Source organism: Diaphorina citri, unplaced genomic scaffold, assembly GCF_000475195.1.
Source record: "Diaphorina citri unplaced genomic scaffold, Diaci psyllid genome assembly version 1.1 scaffold425, whole genome shotgun sequence".
In the NCBI taxonomy this organism is placed as follows: domain Eukaryota; kingdom Metazoa; phylum Arthropoda; class Insecta; order Hemiptera; family Psyllidae; genus Diaphorina; species Diaphorina citri.
In genome coordinates, this window is record NW_007377860.1 from 66,629 (window position 1) to 83,341 (window position 16,713).

Genomic DNA, 16,713 nt, shown 5'->3' on the forward strand with positions numbered 1-16,713 from the left:
GTACCTATTATTTTCTTTTCGTGCCTTTCGAATTTCAGATTTAATACCTATTATCTAAAAATTAAAAATAGACGAATCAAAATACTTTATCGGTTGACTGATTTTTTACTTATCAGTTTGATAAAATTCTCAAACACTGATAAAATTCGCGCAATTCCTTATCGCGATTATACCCGGCGAAATGGTCCATCAAAATATTATCTACATAATCAATTGGCAACAATTGACAACATTGTACGACTTAAAATGTGTTACTCGTTAAATAATCTTACTATACATGTTATATTGCATGGAATCTTACATTATGGAGTAATATGCAAAACATGTAATTATTTTCTTTGTTAATTTCTTATCAGTGAGTGATTTTAATTAATATCTATATTGCATGGAATCTTACATTATGGAGTAATATGCAAAACATGTAATTATTTTCTTTGTTAATTTCTTATCAGTGAGTGATTTTAGTTATCAGCAGATGAAAGAGCTACTTTACACCTACTCTCGTACGCTTAATTCCTTATCAATGCCGCTCGTATTTGAGGATTTTGAGGCCTACTATCACACTTTGTGTACAAGTAGGGTAGTGTCAAAGTGCCGAATTTCCGCTATAGTACAGATATCAGGTCACACTCCAATCAAATAGCCAAAATATTGTTAGGTATATGATCTTGGAGGGTAACGCACCTGCCTTGTAAACTCTAGGACGCGGTTTCGATTCCCGCCCGCCGAGCGCCGGGACGCTGGCTTTTTCCTATCCTGTCCTGCTCTCTACACTTACGGGACAATGCGACCTTCAGTTACAGTTCCCTCTATCAAACGTCTTTAAAAAGAAAGAAAAATATGTATCTCAAAGAAACATCGACCTTAAAATGAAGCTATTGATGTTTTATGTCGTTGCTGGTACTCGAACCCCAGCACCCCGGATTACGGGTCCAACGTTCTACCTCTGAACGTCTTTTTTAATGGCTTAATTCCTTATCAATGCCGCTCGTATTTGAGGATTTTGAGGCCTACTATCACACTTTGTGTACAAGTGGGGTAGTGTCAAAGTGCCGAATTTCCGCTATAGTACAGGTATGAGGTCACACTCCAATCAAATAGCCAAAATATTGTTAGGTATATGATCTTGGAGGGTAGCACACCTGCCTTGTAAACTCTAGGACGCGGTTTCGATTCCCGCCCGCCGAGCGCCGGGACGCTGGCTTTCTCCTATCCTGTCCTGCTCTCTACACTTACGGGACAATGAGACCTTCAGTTACAGTTCCCTCTATCAAACGTCTTTAAAAAGAAAGAAAAATATGTATCTCAAAGAAATATCGACCTCAAAATGAAGCTATTGATGTTTTATGTCGTTGCTGGTACTCGAACCCCAGCACCCCGGATTGCGGGTCCAACGTTCTACCTCTGAACGTCTTTTTTAATCCTTGCTCTTATCCGTTGAATAGTTTTTTTAAAGTTTTTTTAAGCCAACAATTAGGTATTTTGACATCTCTATTTCGAGTATTTTGTACCACCATTGTCAGAGCTAAATCGATACCTAACCTTTCTTTTTTTTCATTCAAACCAAAATTTACTCATTTCTTTGTGAATTGTAACTGATAGGTACCACGGCTTTTTACTATTTCATTGAGATAAAAGAATGTAAAAAGGGTGGTTTTCCTCAATGACCACCCGGATTTTACTCGGTTTGATTCATGAAATTTTCAAATTTCAACCCTAAAAAATTGATAGTTTTTCTATGATAGGAAATGGTTCGATTTCTGTGTAATTTATGACCGGACCAAGGACCACCAGTCGGATATACAATGTGAAAATGTTAAAAGTTAAAAATATGAGACTGTAGAAATGTACAAACTAAAATAATGAGACTGTACTAGGGTACCAAAATCCAACTTCAACTGAACAAACTGTCCAGATGTTGGTACTGCCTGCCATGAACAAGGACTGCTGTTGGCAAATGATGCGGTGATTCAAGTTGCTGAGTCTTGTCAAAGATTAAAGCGGACACGGAAAACAAACAAACAAACACTGAACATAATTGAAATTTGTAGCTCAAATCAGGAATTTTATCAAACGGTTTTCACTGAACTGTGGACAATTACGTCAGGATTCAAAAAGTGTAAAAAACATCTAAACATCATGGTCTAAAAAAAAGGCTATTTTGTTTCTTAAACATTCAGGTATATTTGACAACTACATCATCAGAAATGTGTGAGCCTCCTGTACCTTCAACACGGGGTGTTAATGAACTGGAAAATAGGTTCCAGTTTAATGGTTGCTAGGGAGAGTAAATATTGACTTTGGTTGCTAGGGAGTTATCGATTTTTCTCGCCTAGGAAAACGACAAATTGGAGGATTTTTCAGTCTAGAAGAAAATTTTCATTGAAGCGAAAGCCTAATTTTTCTATTGTGAAATTATCAGAAGTTTTTTACGAAGAAGATATTTAAGATCCTTAGAGAAGCTATATATTTTTGTATTTAGAAGAGAGATATTGTCCTGTTAATTGCTGTAAATTTGATACGAGCATAATAAAGCCATTTGTTACTACCCTTTGTGAAGTTCCTTGAAAACCCTGTGTAGTGAGTAACCACCATTTCTCTAGAGAACATTTCTCAGCTATGTGGTGAGTCGTCAAACCAATTTTCCACTGTTTTCGAAGTCCGCCCCATAGTAATGGAGCGAAAATGAAACCTGAGGGATTCAGGGAGTATCCAGGCCCATTGAACCCCCTTCCTGAATAGGGCCTTGATTTCTGATTAATCAAATGCTTTAACAACTGAACTATATAGGGAGCGAGAGGGATAGATTTTGCCCTTTGTTTTTCAAAGCTTGATATGTGATTTTGAAAGTTAACCCAGAGGACCAAAGAAGTTCAAGTACCCGTGAAGTCTTGCAAGTTGTAATTTCGTAACTTCTACTTGTGACTCCTACATTCAATGGCGCCAAAGAGAAAAAAAATAACATCACCTCCTACAAGTTACTAAAACTTCTTGAACTTTCTTTTTTTTTTTCTTTTATATCTTCCAAAACCTTGTCTAATGTTATGAAACTTTTGTTTTTAGCAAGTCTATTATCAAGGGTGGTGAGAAAAAACGAGGCTGTACTTTTGGAATCCCCACCAATTTCCGTAAACTAGTTTTGGCATTCTTCTCTGATGAATTTTTTGTAGTTTTAACACCTCTACCAATTTTCGTAGTTTGACACCAATTTTCCCATAAGGTAGGTACCTCGTTTTGTCATCTCCCCTAATTTCTGAAAAATGGTTTCGCCATCTCCACTAATTTTCTCCGAAGTGCTTTTGCCATCTCCCCTAATAAAGTGAAAAACTCAACTTACCATTATAAAGCTGTAGAAGTAGGTGATAGGTACATTAATTTGTTCATTTCAAACTTTTTAGGTCTAAAACCAAATAGAAAATTAGAAAATGAATTTTTTTGTTATTTACCCACAAACTTTTATATGCAAAATGCAAATTGATTTTTGGGGACTCTGCAATCAAATTTGTAGTCCAGTTTCGTTGTCTGCTTTTTAATGTACACTGGAGTGTTGAAAATTCGGGACTATTTTCCATTTGAAATTCAAATGTACATCTGTCCCTAAATTTTTTGCTCTTTGGTGTATGTGATTATATTGTTATTCCAATTTTAATTTAGATATGTACCGATAATCTGTAGTCCTTCTGAGTTTGAATCTTTTGGCACTTTTTGGTATGATATTTGATATTATTGCTTACCGTTATGTATTTTTGGATACTTGATTGTATTGGGATACAATCAAGTATGCAAAAACATAACGGTAAGTAATAATGTCAATAGTTAGGATGTCTAATATAAACCTAACCAATAATCGAAATTGTATTTGATCTCAATGGACCCCAAGTGAAATTAGGATAATGTCAAAGTGAAAGAAAAAAATATCTCTATAAACTGAGCCACCTTTTGTGCTTGAACACGCTGAGCGTTGCTTAACCTTCTACTGTCAAAGGATTCATACTCGGACTTTATTATTTTGCTCGTATTCCTCCAATGTAGCGATGTGAATTATCGATTAATGATAATCAATTTTGCAATCGATATCAAATATCGATCGATTATTTTAATAATCAGAATATTAGACGAATTTTACTAAGAAGTCGACATAAATATGGAAATTTCGCTCAAAAACTGATTACTCTCTGAAAAATACTTGTCGTTTTCATCGATTAATAGCTTTGGTGTTTGGGTCACACTCAGATATTGAACTTTGGTTAACTCTTCATCTTGGATTGAGCAATCTGATTGGCTAAACATTTTAAAATCAACCAATCAGATTTCTTAATCCCAGATTAAAAGTTAACCAGGGTTTATTTAATTCTGAGTGTGGCCCGGATCATTATCATCGAAAAAATCGATATAATCAATTATCAAAATAATCGATTTTTCACATCACTTCTCTCCAATGTATTAAATTCAGCACCACTGTTTTAATGAAATTATTTTATTTATGTAATAATTGTTAACTTTAATTTAGAGATGTTGAATATTGATATACCAATCTTAGCGACTTTGAATTCAAACTCGTCATGTATGGGTACCTATATGTTTGTCCAAATAGGAAGTGCTATTTGTGAGAACTAACGACCAACCTTGAAACATGGCAAGTTTTCGGTCACCGAGTTAAGTTATTTCAAGTTTGTTAGTAAAATAAGAAGAAAATAAGTCGTCACTTGACTAAAAACACAACTTTATTGGCGGAAAGTAGTCAACATGTTTCAGCATCTCATGATGTCATCCTCAGGACTCAGTTTTTTAATTTGATTAGCTAGGGCTGATTGAGAGGCTGAGGAAAAACGCCGACCCCGTCTGAACACGGGAAAAGGCGAGGAAGAAGAAGAAGAAGAAGAAGAAGAAGAAGAAGAAGAAGAAGAGGAGGAGGAAGCGTTTTGTGTGTGTTATTTTTAACAGGTTTGATAGAGGGAGCTGTAACTGCTAAGGTCTTTCCGAAAGCGAAGAGGGAAAGATAGGATAGGTGAAAGCCAGGCGTTCCGAGAACACAAGGTAACTCTCCATTTTCTTCCTCTTACTCCCCCACAGTCATGTGAGGGAGCTAACTACAGGAACTGCACACCACACTCACACATACATACGACCTTCCTGATCTCTGGGCTATGACCTTGCACACTATTTTCTTTCTACAGGGTGTCCCAAACGTATTTGCGACAAACAGGGTGTGTTCCTGGGACTGATCAAAAAATGTGTCTTGCCAGTTTTTTTTTTTTTTTTTTTTTTTTTTTTTTTTTTTATTTTTCCCTTAAAAACTTTTTCCAATTATTTTAAAGAACATTTAGTTTTTTTTTTTTTTTTAATATTGTACCTTGAAATCACTTTCGCATTACTTCAAGGAGCATTCTTTTACATCCATGCCTATCCAGGAACGGAAAATTTCGGTCAGAAAACTTCCGCCCTGGCCGGGATTCAAACCCAGTACTTCCAGGTTGAGAGTCAGAGCTCTTGACCACTCGGCCACAGAGGTGGGCTTTCTTGCTCAGCCTAGTTAGCTTAGTTGGTAGACCGTCTGCTTTGTTAGCGCTAGGTTGCGGTTTCAATGTCCGACCGGGGCATTATCCTAAACAGATAGGGTTCGTTCTCGGAACGGCTAGCTTTCTCATATCCTGTATGATTCTTTGATTTCTGCACGATAAAACTCTATCAAACCTCTTTTTACTTTCTTTATCCTATAGGAAGAAAGTAATGTAATCGGGTCAAATTTTCGATGGTCAGATTTTTTAAAGAATACTTTGGCCAGCAGCGTGCAGTGATAGCACGTTGAAGAATGAAGACAGAAGTTCCCAAAAGTTTCACTGAATTTAAGCAACATTGTGGTTGTTATTTGGATCTGTGATCATGACCTACCTCGGTGGTGTAGTGGTCAAGGCGCTCGCCTGGTAAACAGGAGGGCGTGGGTTCAATCCCAGCCGAGGTATGGAATTTTATCCTCAATATAATTTGAGAATTTGACCACAATAATAGTAGTAGCCTACTGCTGGAGTAAAGGGACTTATCAGTCCTATGCGAGCAGTAAAAATAAGCACTATTATTATCATATAGGTAGGTACCTACGTAGGTAGTGTTTACATAAAGCGGAACTTTGAGCAGGGATGTTTGGTATGTGGAGTTTGCAATCACGTACTGTTGACTTTTCCGGCCCCCACTCAGGCTGGGTAAGATTAACATAGGTAGATAGCCTGTCGCCAAATGGACGGTAAAACCCCCACCACTAAGAACTTTAGCAGTTATACAGTGACGTTAAAAAAAAAAATAAATAAATAAATAAATAAAAATAATAAATAAAAAAAAAAGAGCCATTGATTTGGGATACCCTGTATCCTGAGTGCCAATGTTGGTTGTATATGACGCTAGAAGAAGTTGACCTTTAGAGAGTTTTTTCCTACCGAAGAATAGAATGAAGGAATCAATTATCCCAGAACAACAAGCAGGCTTCAGAAAAGGAAGAGGTTTAAGAAAGGAGGAGTCCCTAGAACACATCCTACTTGAATGCCCACATTACGAGCAACTCAGGAAAAAATATCTTGAAAAACTTACACACAGAGTCTCAAGTATAACAATGGAACAAATACTAAAAGTTTGCACAGAACCCCACCTGAATGATTTGTATGCCTTTGTTAAAGCCATACTAAAGAGAAGAAAGTTCTTAAGAAATGAATAGGTAATAAAGTGAAAAACTCAACTTACCATTATAAAGCTGTAGAAGTAGGTGATAGGTACATTAATTTGTTCATTTCAAACTTTTTAGGTAGGTAGGTAACAATAATTATTTTAGAGAACAGCACTTCACATTCCTATAGTAGACTAGTAGAACTGTTTAATGTGTCTTTTTTTTAATTATTTAAGTTTAAAGGAGCTTTTATTTCAGATGGATTTACTTAAATTCCATTATCTATTAATAATTTTCTTATTATGTTTATATCTAACTACTAACTACTGAAAATTTGAATTTTTCGCTCTCGGTTTTGTTTACTTTTGTCAAATCATAACGTGCATAGCATATGGATACGTTACACAATACTTCCCATTTAGGTGCTGGGTCAACACGAGAACATCACCAGAAAGTAACCCGTTGAAATATTTGCAATCGAAAAACGACTACAATTTTTTGTCGATGGGGATTCGAACCCGGGACCTTCTGCATGGCAAGCAAGCACGTTACCACTGGACCAACCGTGCCCCCTATATAGATAATAGACATATCCTAGGTATACATAGAAGTGTTGTTGACTATAGCCAAATAGGTGTATGGTCGTAGGAGTATAAGTACCTAGCTAGATAGGTACAAAAGATACCTATATTATATCTGATAATATAGATATAAAGATACATAGTAATGTACTTGATTCCTAACCTTGACCATGGACAAACCAAATTCCCCTCTTGTTACAATTCACATAAGATCTAGAGCAGTGTTTCCCAACCTTTTCTCTACGATCGCCCCCTTTCAGAATTTGTTCAGATTATCGGAACTGTGATCGCCCCCCCCCCAACATAAATACTAATGGTTAAGATTTCCAAACGCAAAAAAGACAGACAACCTAACTTACATTTTTGCCCCTAGATAGCCATCGCCCCCTTTATCGCTCCTTTTATTGATCGCCCCCTAAGGCTTCATCGCCTGTACGTACAGTTGTAGACAGTTCAATGTTGATAGAAATCAATATTAGATAGATAGCTAATGCATGTAGGTTATAGGTTTATTGTACGTATTCTATTCTCCAATAAAATGGCATCAGAGATCTATAGACAAGTTAGTGGAGGTGCAGAAATTACCCGGAAACTCGTGAGTGGAAGTTCTCAACTAGGAAGTTACCTTGGCGTTGAAGTACAACATCATCTGTACAGAAACATCAACTAAGTGTACGACTATCAACTAAGTAGGTACGTATACAATATACATAGTATACCTATCGGAGTTTTGTATATATGTTTTATGTACCTATGTATAATATTTATGTTAGGTACTGAACTTCACTGTGGATAGGTCTATGTTTAATGTTTCAGTAGACTGTAGAATTGTAGATAGGCAAGTACTTTTTTGTAGCTACAAAAAGACAAACACACAGACACACACACGGACCAATGGCTGAAACTTTGGATTTAGGCTCTAGGGACCTCAAAACGTGTTTTGGCACTAAAAACTGACCATCGAAATTTTGACCCGATTACATTACTTTCCTTCCTATGAAACAATAGTAAAAGTGACATTATTGTATGCGGCAGAAGTTTGGGCCCTAAATTACTGTGAAGAAATAGAGAAAACACAAACCAAGTACTTACCCATCTACAATTTTCTCTTCGCTTTCGGGACAATAACCTAGCAAGTTAGCAGCTGTTGCAGTTCCTCTATCAATTAAACCTTTGAAAAAAAAAAAAAAAAACTGATAAATAGGTTTACAATCTAGGTGAATACTTGCTTTCAGGGCTACAATTTGTGTAACTTTTGTAACTTTCGTATAAATTGTGTGATTTCACGTTTTTCCCAGCACCACAAAAAGCCAACAAGTTCTTGAACTCTGCAAAGGCCATTCGATGACCCATGAACTAATCAAAGGCCAGAAGTCTGTGCACACATGATAGGGGCAAGGCCGTAGTGATATCAGAAACGGCCTTGCGGCCTTGTCCGAAGGCCTTTGCGAGGAAGAGATAAGGAGAGACAATGGACTTTTGATTTGAACCGTGACGATTTCATCCTACTTTTTTTTTTTTTTACTTACTTACTTTTTTAGTTATAATTATGTAACTTAACAAAATTATATCAATAATCAATAAAGAGGTGCTCTATTAAACTGTTGGTATAATGGAACAACTTGTTCTAAGCTGACAGTCGAAATAAAGCACTACTTATATTTATACTGGAATTCAGCTTAATTACGAGTACACCTAGGTATCATTTTTTTTTTATTTTTATAAATTAATAAAAAGTAGACCCGACACTGCCCGACAGGTACACCTGATCAGGTCAGCCTGTCAGGTCTACCTGATAGTGTGTGTGCTCATCAGGTATCATGTAGACCTGATAAGCGGAACTTTTCAGCCGTACCTCTCAGGTCTACCTGATCGTGAGTGGCTGGCCTAACCAACCCAATGTCTCAATGTAATTCACACTCGACGCGTCATGTAGGTAGATATTTATGGTGATTTATTGATCCCAGGTCGTCTGATCAATATTTTAATTGCCATCAATGAGAATCGAGTGATGTAACACTGACCCACTATTGACTGGAGGCTCATGGCCTCGATATAGAGAAGGAAGATTTTTTCCAAGTCACTAAATAAATTATCTTTTCATATTCATTTCCTTTCACACAGTCCAAAAATATTTTTTTTATTTTTTTACGATACCCTCAGCGGGAGAAAATCAAAATCGAAATTTGAAAAATAAGTCTTCCCGCCAGCCATTATCGAAACGCACTCTGATTGGTGGACTTAGCGATGACGTCATCGCTCCCTATTGCGGTTTTCATGGCTGCTAATCGTATTTGTTTCTATTGAAATGTTCAAGTTTTAGAAGAAGGAGAGTGCCGTTTATTTGCAACTTATCTTATCTTACTTCCCATTTACTAGCTGGGTCAACACGGGAAATTGTTTTGTTTCTAATACCTACATGAAACGGAAAACGGAAGCACTAATTTTGTGACATGCCATAGCATAACACACTTTGTCGCTTTTCTTTGCTTCATCACTTTATCTTGGTCTTGATATTAATAATATCATTGTACTTATTTTACAATGCTTTCTTTTATGAAAATACTTGAATACTTATCTACATAGTCTGAATTGGGGTGGCCTCAGAGGAGAAAAAGTCATAGCTCGTCTCAATTTAATTATTGTGTGTTCTTTTATTAGCAAAAATTTACACTACCTATTTCCCAAAATATTCCAGAATTTATCTCCGAGGTTGTGGTGTCCCAAATACTTTCACAATGTTATCAGTCCCTGATAGTTGGTTACTCATTAAAAAAAAAAAAATAAAAAAAAATAAATGAGATTAAAATAAAATGGAAAAAGGGAAAAATAACGAAATTATTACCTAAAAATAATAATCAATAAAATTGAATCGATACAAAATATGTATTCTGAATTTCAGGAAGAAATCTGGGGAAAAATATTGATGACATGACATTTTAAAGCCATTTATAGGTATATAATATGACATTCTTACTCGTATTGCAAGAACGAACATTACCTGTTTAGAATAAAGTTCGCCCCGGGCTGGATTCAACCCCGCGACCAAAAGCAGGCGCACCATTTTTCAAGCTAAAGGTGGGTTTACAAGTTTACATGCTGAAGCCATTTTCACAAACTGGCCTGCGCAAGGCGATTTGCACAAGTAATTCAAAGCGTGTGAACGCAGGCTTTAAGTTTGCACAAGATAAAAAAAAAAAAAAAAAAAAAAAAAAAAAAAAACAATATTAGGATCCTCTCAGTTTTGTGCTAACCGAAAAAAACTGGCAAGCCAGTTTGTGCGAATGACTTGAGCATTTAATGTAAACCTACCACAAATCAGCTATTGTACCTATCCATCAGACAAATCTTGTTCTTCAGTTCAGTACAAGAGCAGATAAGTGAAGGGGTCTCAACTATGACAAGTTCTTTCTTTTCCTAGAGTAGATGATCTCCAAGCTGCAACTTAGGTACATAGCTATAGTCATTAAGTACATAGCTCAAGCTCCAAGTTGGTATCAAGTTGCGAGCTTTGACCTTGAAAATTATTCTGAACCAGAAAGGTTCTAGAACTCAACGCCCTTGCTAGTGTGTCAGTAGAACTCGCGAGACTACAGAACTGTTCCCAAGGTCATCTCTGAGCAGACACCAAAGTACCAAAGTTGAGTGCCTGAGCTAGCAGTAGTGCAGTACATTACCTACTATTAACCGAACGAAGAGAAGTTTGACGTTTTCAACTAAAAGATTTTACATTTTTCTTTTTTTTTTTCATCATCATTATTATTATTATTATTATTATTATTATTATTATTATTATTATTATTATTATTATTATTGTCCATCGCCCAGGTTGGGAAACACTGATCTAGAGCATGAATTGATTCTGCAAGCAAAAAATATCAAGCCTAAAGGAACACATTAACCTGTTGGAGCTCTAAGGACCGTTTTACATTGGATACTATCGACTTTTATACAGAGACTTGAAAGTTAACAGAAAAGGGTTAACCAAAGTTTCAAAGTCAAAGAGCTTGGAGTGTCAAGCTTGCATTGGGGCAGACATATTGCCATTCATATTATCCATAACTATATTATACAGGGTGTCCTCAACTGAAAAAATATCTTAAGGGGTGTTAGGTTGGGGTAGGCAAAATGAGACTCTCTTCGTGCAAAACATAAAGAATACGTAGGGTAAGTGTACCATTTATTCGCCCACCTAAAAAACGTACCATTTATTGGCCCACCTGCCCACATTTATTTTTCTAATTTTTGTTTTTATGACTACAGTTTTTGAATAGCACTGGTTTGCTAGCAGTCTTTAAGCCCTTTCTTTAGATGAAATTGGATCTGAAAAAGGTTCGTCCAGTTCAGACTTATGTGGCGTAGACCCACAGGTGGCCAATAAATGGTACGTTTTTTAGGTGGGCGAATAAATGGTACACTTACCCTATATAAGAGCTAATATTTCAAGGGGTATCAGATTGGGCCAAAATGAGAGTTTTTCCTCTTTAAATATAACGGTCTGCAAATTGTGGTACAAAGAAAGACCTAGTTACCAATTTTCATAGAGATCCATTGAGTTTTCTGGGAATATTAGTGACGACAATTCCATTTTTCTGACCAAAAACCTACAGGGTTCGGTTCTATGTTGGGTTCCAAGTTGGGCCAGAAAAAATGAGAGTTTTTGTCGATCTCTATTTACATACATTGAGAAAGTTCATTTTGACCCAAAATATCACCCTTTGAAATATTATTCATTCAGTTTGGGAACCAACATCAATGGTGTAGTGGTTTTAACGCGTTGGACTTTAGATCTGGAGGTTGGTGGTTCGAGTCCAAGTCAAGTCATGAAATTTATCTAGGGTTGTAATAATTCGGGAACGATATTTGTGACAAACGTTCATCAAGTATGTTTAATTAGTATTGAAAGTTTTTTTTATGAACTTTGTAGGATTGTAACAATATGTATTTTTTTTTTTTTTTTTTTTAAATTTTATCCTTTAAATCACTACATGAGTTATACAACGAAACCAGACCAAATCACTAAGCAGCGCACGTGTCTTGGACTGCTTAGTGATTTGGTCTGGTTTCGTTGTATAACTCATGTAGGGATTTAAAGTTTAATTAGGCTTGGGACACCCTGTATCTCTTAAGGTCTCCACAGGTTTGTGACCCTGGGAATGAAAGAAAAAAGTGTTCTCCGCTCCAGAGAAATATTAATTAAGTTCTCGAGAATTTGTGTTGGTATTAATGATTCGAAAAGGGGCTCTCTGACGTGTTAAGGTTCTTTTAACGACCTAGGTAGGTACCAACTGTAGGAACTTTGCTTATTTTTTATTTATTTATTATCATTATTATTATTATTATTATTATTATTATTATTATTATTATTATTATTATTATTATTATTATTATTATTATTATTATTATTATTATTATTATTATTATTATTATTATTATTATTATTATTATTATTATTATTATTATTATTATTATTATTATTATTATTATTATTATTATTATTATTATTATTATTATTATTATTATTATTATTATTATTATTATTATTATTATTATTATTATTATTATTATTATTATTATTATTATTATTATTATTATTATTATTATTATTATTATTATTATTATTATTATTATTATTATTATTATTATTATTATTATTATTATTATTATTATTATTATTATTATTATTATTATTATAATAGTCAGCTCCCATGGCGTAGTGGTCACTGCGCTCGCCTTGCACGCGGGAGACCCGTGTTCGATTCCCGGCGGGGTCAAGAAATTTGTATAATGCAAATGTTTGATTCCGTGACTGGCCGTTACGGGGCCCACTCAGCCTCGTGAGGAAAATGAGTAGCTATGTATAAATGCGCATAGCGACCGGTGCCAGCATGGTAGGTAATTGGGAGCTGGATTATTGCGATATATGTATTTGGAAAAATCCTACAATGCTGCAGTGAGCACCAAAGTTGTGATATAGTAACACAAAGAAAAGACATTTATTTATTTTATTTTATTCCGATAGGAAAATGCGACTGAAATAAGTACCTAGTGACCTGCTGAGTAGTCAATGTTGGCCAGCCTAGTTAGCTTGAAGGGTGGCACACCTGATTTTTCGATGTAAACGGAGCCTTGTCCAATATAGGCTAAGGTCCCGGGTTCGAATCCCACCATCGACAAAAATTTGTACTCATTTTTCGATTGCAAATAGGTATTTCAACGGGTTACTTTCTGGTGTTCTCGTGTTGACCCATCACCTAAATGGGAAGTATTGTGTCTCTTCTCGCCCATCTGATGAGAAAACAAACAGAACAGAATTGAAAATTGAAAGTAGGTAAAAATTGTCAAATGAATTAAATCTTAGTCAATATGTAGGAATGGTCCATGGTCAGTTGATGGTCTTCATTTGTTCATCTGAAAGTGAGATCTCAAAAAGCATAAACTTGACAAACTTTGGTCTGACAGTCTGGTCCTCAAGTGAGAACATATTAAACCAGCGGCTGAAAAAGCTCTTTCTGCTTCAACGGATGTACGAGTAGGAGGAATGGATAGAAATACAAGATTTGCAAGACCAATATCATCCTTTCAAATCAGGAGAACAAAAGAAACACTACTTGAAACCAGGCATGTGCATTCTCACGCTACGGAAGAAATTACTAACCAATCATTGAGTGTAAACGGGACTTTGATTGAAAATAACAAAATGATGTGTTTTCCAGCCTATTTAGCTTAGAGCGAACTAAATTCTGCAGGGGATCGAACTCGGGACTTCCGGTGTGCAAGCCTACTGAAAAACAACTCAGCCACGGAGGTTTCTGGAGAGACATAATAGAATAAAAACTGCTAAGCCAGCCGCTCACTCTCAGGTAGACCTGACAGGTCTACCTGAGCACACACTATCAGGTAGACCTGACAGGTACACCTGATCAGGTCCGCTTGTCACAGGTCTACCTGATACCTGATAGTGAGTGGCTGGCCCTAGACGCTCTGACTCTCAGGGTCAACTATAATGTCTATAATAACTATCACCTTTTTTTTCTGGGTATGGAGGAAAAAACATACGGTATGAAATTCACGTCTAAGGTCACAGCTTACTCGGAATAAGGAAGTAAAGTACAGCGAGTTACATTCTCGTGTGTAGTGGGGGGAGCATTGCTCTTTGCTCGCTCCAAGGTCGGGGAACTTTGAAACCCTTATTTGGAGTCGAGAACCATCTGGTGACTTGACGACCTGCATACTGATTGCTATTTTTATATTATGAGAATTCATATTATAATTTTCAAAATTTTATATCAGATTACCTAGTTTTAATTTCAATTCTATTGTCATGTTTGTACAATCCCACCATCAGTTGAAAAAAGAGAGGTTCATAGACAGAGCTGTAACTGCTAAGGTCTTATCGTCCCGAAATCGAAGAGAGAGGAGGAAGACAGGATAGGAGAAAGCCAGCCGTTCCGAGAACGTTATTTGTTCAGGATAGCCACTCCGAAAATGAACCTTACTCGTATGTATCTGTTTCACATAAAATCCGCCAAGGGCGCGAATCGAACCCGCGGCCTAGCGCTTACAAGGCAGACGCTCTAACCTCCAAGCTAACTAACTAGGCTGGCAGATTCAAAACTCTCGATTTGGTCTATTAATCGTTTATAATCGCGTCACTTTCAAGTTCAATGTAATTTGTCTGACATATCCTGCACGACTTGTTAAACTTGTTTGTTAGAGACGCATCACGATGTTTGCTTCATTTCGTGCTGTTTACGATCAAATCGAGATTTCATTGACTTGTCTCTCCGACAAATCTTTCTACAGGGTGTCCCGAGAGCCACAGGAACGCGATTTTTTTTATATATATATATTATTTAAACTCTTGAACCTGCCACACATTGGAAGCGTAGTTGCGCGACTTCAAGGTAGAAAACCACTACCATTACGCCACGTCACGTCACGTCACGTCACGTGGGCTCACTTGACGTGATAGTACTGTGGCTGAGACATACATCAAGATGTAGTGTTTCTGTCCTGAACGAAATTACCTAGTACCTACAATATTATGGAAAAACTTTGATCTACATCTTTGACTCCCCATGAGTTCACGTGATGTGATAGTAGTTTGGTTGTCCTGAACGAGATTGCCTACAACATTATGGGAAAACTTAGAACGACATCTTTCTGACTGCCCATGAGCTCACTTGACGTGACGTAATTTTTTTTAAATTTTTTATTTAAATAAACGGGAACTACCCATTGTTTTACAAAGGTCCCTATCTTAGTGTGTTTCTACCTTATAGAAGCGCGAGTTGGGAGATCCAATCCTATGAAAATCATAGATACCTACCTACCTCTAAAAGTTGCTCGACTACGCTTCAGAATCTTCAGATGCGCGGCAGGTAAAAGTCCAACAACAAACCTTCTACAATAAAAATAAAGTGATAGATACTTATGACTCTTTTAACACCCTATAAATGAGCCATCCCATAAAGCCATAAACTGGGCTACTGTGCCAAGTACGACCATCAGGACTACCTGGTTGTCTGTATTTGTATAGGAAATTCTTCTCATCACTTACCATTAACTCTCATTCCACTGATTCCGTTCCCGTTCCATTACTTACCATTACCCCCTATTCCTTGATTCATTCGGTTCTTCAGTGTCCCCTTCGGACCACCCTAAGTGGTGCAGTGGTTGGCACGGTGGAGTTTGAATCTGGGGGTTGGTGGTTCAAGTCCAAGTCATGAACGGAGGTTCTATAGCCCGGAAGTCGTAGAGAGGAGGAGGGAAAAGGAGAAAGCTGAAAGCCAGCCGTTCCGAGAACAAACTTTATCTGTTTGACGACATTAACCTAGCGCTTAACCCCTTAAAGGACCAAGCCGTAAATATACGGCAGCCCACAGCATCTCATTTTTCTTCTAAACGGCCCACGACGTATTAATACGTTTTGTTTTTTTTTTTTTTTTTTTTTTTTTTTTCCATTTTTTCAATGTAACCCGACCAGTGGACCAGTCATTAGCAAGGGCAAGGCCTCTCAAGGTCCGCAACTCCGGGTTGGGTGGATGAGGACGTCCCCCGCGGACATGACTGTTGACTACTTTCTTAGTGAGGTCAAAGTGGTCTTTTCCTATAGGGGACCTTGCTTTTTACCCTTTCTGATATCTGACTTGTGAACTTTTATCTGTGGAAGTCATATGTGAAAAAAAAAACTGGTCTGGTAGCACTGAGTGGTGGTTTTATTACCGAGTAGTTTTGTTTACCTTGTGGTTAATGTGATTTTAGCGCTAAAATAAAAACAGAAATGAGCAAAAATAATGTTTTAGGAAAGGTCGGAATTCAAAAAAGTAAAAAGTTTTAGACTCAGAATTTGACCCATACTTTGGATGACAAGATTAAAAAAAAATTGGGTCATTTGGAATGGTTTAGTTTGAAAAAAAATGGTGCCCTTTCTAAGGGGGGTTAATGTCGCCTACTGGCGCTCATATTTTTTTT

At 36.7% G+C, this 16,713-nt stretch overlaps 1 protein-coding gene and 1 long non-coding RNA gene across 2 annotated transcripts in view; both read left to right on the plus strand.

Annotated features, from left to right (window-relative positions):
* Nucleotides 1-16,713, plus strand: part of LOC103508702 (zinc finger CCCH domain-containing protein 13-like) — a 50,995-nt gene that overhangs the window by 26,114 nt on the left and 8,168 nt on the right. The window lies entirely within an intron of this gene.
* Nucleotides 3,314-6,988, plus strand: LOC113467187. Its single transcript, XR_003391353.1, has 2 exons — nucleotides 3,314-3,398; nucleotides 6,798-6,988. It is a non-coding gene; the product is annotated as an uncharacterized LOC113467187 (long non-coding RNA).